This window comes from Zingiber officinale, chromosome 4A (genome assembly GCF_018446385.1).
Source record: "Zingiber officinale cultivar Zhangliang chromosome 4A, Zo_v1.1, whole genome shotgun sequence".
In the NCBI taxonomy this organism is placed as follows: domain Eukaryota; kingdom Viridiplantae; phylum Streptophyta; class Magnoliopsida; order Zingiberales; family Zingiberaceae; genus Zingiber; species Zingiber officinale.
The window spans coordinates 102138933-102142324 of NC_055992.1; positions in this window are offsets into that span (position 1 = coordinate 102138933).

Genomic DNA, 3392 nt, shown 5'->3' on the forward strand with positions numbered 1-3392 from the left:
TGAAACTTAACTTCAAAATTATTTGAAAAAATCTTTTAAACTCAATTTCAAAATTATTTCAAAAATCTTTTAAACTTAACTTCAAAATTATTTGAAAATTCTTTTAAACTCAACTTCAAAATTATTTCAAAAATCTTTTAAACTTAACTTCAAAATTATTTGAAAAAATCTTTTAAACTCAATTTCAAAATTATTTCAAAAATCTTTTAAACTTAACTTCAAAATTATTTGAAAAAATCTTTTAAACTCAATTTCAAAATTATTTCAAAATTATTTCAAAAATCTTTTAAACTCAATTTCAAAATTATTTCAAAATTATTTCAAAAATCTTTTAAACTTAACTTCAAAATTATTTGAAAATTCTTTTAAACTCAACTTCAAAATTATTTCAAAAATCTTTTAAACTTAACTTCAAAATTATTTGAAAAAATCTTTTAAACTCAATTTCAAAATTATTTCAAAATTATTTCAAAAATCTTTTAAACTTAACTTCAAAATTATTTGAAAAAATCTTTTAAACTCAATTTCAAAATTATTTCAAAAATCTTTTAAACTTAACTTCAAAATTATTTGAAAATTCTTTTAAACTCAATTTCAAAATTATTTCAAAAATCTTTTAAACTTAATTTCAAAATTATTTCAAAAATCTTTTAAACTTAACTTCAAAATTATTTGAAAATTCTTTTAAACTCAACTTCAAAATTATTTCAAAAATCTTTTAAACTTAATTTCAAAATTATTTCAAAAATCTTTTAAACTTAATTTCAAAATTATTTCAAAAATCTTTTAAACTTAACTTCAAAATTATTTGAAAATTCTTTTAAACTTAATTTCAAAATTATTTCAAAAATCTTTTAAACTTAACTTCAAAATTATTTGAAAATTCTTTTAAATTCATTTCAAAATTATTTTTAAAATCTTTAAAAGAATTCATTTCAAAATTATTTTAAAAATCTTTCAAAATTCATTTCAAAATTATTTTAAAAATCTTTCAAAATTCTTTTGAAAATTCATTTCAAAATTATTTTAAAAATTACTTTAAAAATCTTTTCATAACTAAATTTCAAAAATCATCTTAAAATCTGTTAAAACTTCATTTCAAAATTATTTGAAATTCAAAACTTATGTTTTATATCAATTGCAAAGACAACTCCATCTCACGCTCACTCATATGCTAAACATGCTTGTTAATCTAGAATGAGTGAGATGGAAAGATTGGAAAATATTTCTTTTGCCTCTCATGCTTGGACTCCTGAACTCAAAAATTTATTAAGGCATTAATTAAAGGGGAGTGATTTTGAGTCGGTTTTAAAATTAGTTTTTCTTTAAAATTTGTAACTTGACCTCAAAATTAAAAACTATTTTTACTTATCTTCAAAAATTCAGGTTATTTTTAACTTAACTTTAAAATTAAAAATTATTTATGACCTGGCTGTTAAATTACAACTCTTCTAGAATGTTTTCAAAGCTAAGCCTTTACGTAAAACCTCTTTAAGCTAAGTACTTAATCAAGTCTTCTTTAACTAAGCTTAGTTAGATTATACTCTAAACTTAGCTATTTGGCAAGAAGTTTTCTCAAGACAATCATTTTTAAGCTGAATATGTAGCTAAGTATTTTCAAATTTAGCTAAGTGCTTTTTAAAGTTTTTTAAAGACAAAAAGGGAATTTAGCTAAGAGTCTCTCAAAGCAATTGTTTTCAAATAATAAGTTTCGCTGAATATGCTAAGTATTTTCCAAAACATTCTCAAAATTTAAAGTATTTAAAGTGTTGTGATATCACAAAAATTTGCTGAGTCACTTGTTAAAGACAAAAATAACCTTATCTTAGCTAAAAGTATCTCTCAAACTAAAGGAAATGGAAATATTAAGATTAAGATTACCTGTACTTTAGGGCTCTGATACCTGATCAACACCAATTAGATAATTTGATTACTATTTAACTTGACTCATGCTTGGACTTAAAGACCAACTGAATAAATAATCTAAATTAAAATGTTAGCTACTCTCTCTCTTCAACCAAAAAAACTAACAAGTCCTTTTTCAAAAATAAGTATTATTTTATTCAAAATTAAGCTAAGTCCCTTTTCACTTAAGTTATATTTTCAAAATTCAATGTCTGCAAAAGGTGATTCATAAAGCAAAGGGGGAGAGAGGAAGTTACATAGACTATTTTTCTCTTTTCCTAGGTTTCTTTTTGATTTATGTCAAAGGGGGAGAGAGAAAAGTTAAGTAAAGAGTAAACTTAAACATAATCAATGGGAAAGCATATAAAGTTTTTTGTTTAAGTTTCTGTACTTACTGTCTTATTTTTACTTAACTTTGAACTGTATTGTCATAATAAAAAAGGGGGAGATTGTTGGTGCGGGAAGCATCCGACGATCGAACCTATGTTTTGATTATGTCAAAGGGTTCAAAGTTAAGGTGTTTTGGTTTCTAATATGTTGAACAAGTTTGCAGGAAAGTCCTAAGTGGAACTTAGGCAAAAGTCCTAACTTCGGTTAGGCAGGTGAAAAACCCTAGGGGGTGGTAACCCTACGTCTTAGGGGGTGGTAACCCTAGGTGGAGAAAAGTCCTAGCTACGGTTAGGCAAAGGGAAAAACCCTAGGGGGTGGTAACCCTAGGTCATAGGGGGTGGTAACCCTATGCGGAAAGCCTTGGCAGGTCGATGGCTTCAGGCAAAAGTCCTAGGGGGTGGTAACCCTAGGTGGAAAGTCCTGGTGTCGCGAACCAGGTGAAAGTCTGAACTGGCCGGTGAAGCAGATGTCCGGAAGCATCGAGTGCCGAGCAAAAGTCCAGTCGATCTGGAGGATCGTACTGGCAACAAGTAAATCTCCTGAGTGGAGTAGGTGAGGACGCGTTCCCCGTACAGGGAACAGTAGGCGTCGGGTCGACCTAGGGTTTCCGGCAGGAAATCCGAAGTCAGACCCGGACAGTCCGGAGACTGTCATAATTTCATATTCATACTATTATTTTGTGTTAACTTTGTGTTGTAGGTATTTTTTGATTAACATACTTGCAGGTACCAAAAACACAAAGAAGAACTCGGATGAACAGTGTCCGAGGCGCCTCCATGGAGCTTGGAGGCGCCTCGGGTGCGAGCCAGGAAAAGGCCAGCGCAGCAGACTGGAGGCGCCTTGAATGGAGTTCAAGGCGCCTTGGACCGGAGGTTGAAGGCGCCTTGGATAGGCTGAAGGCGCCTTGAACCAGATAGAGTTCGACCAGGTCAGTGCTGATCCATGCGGGTGACTCGGCTCGTTCAAGGCGCCTTGGTGAATAGTATAAGGCACCTTGAACCCCCTTTATAAGGGGTCTCGACCAGTAGCTTCAAACATCTTCTTCCAAGTGAACTATCTGCTACAAGCTGCCTACGAGACGATCCCGAAGTGTTGCA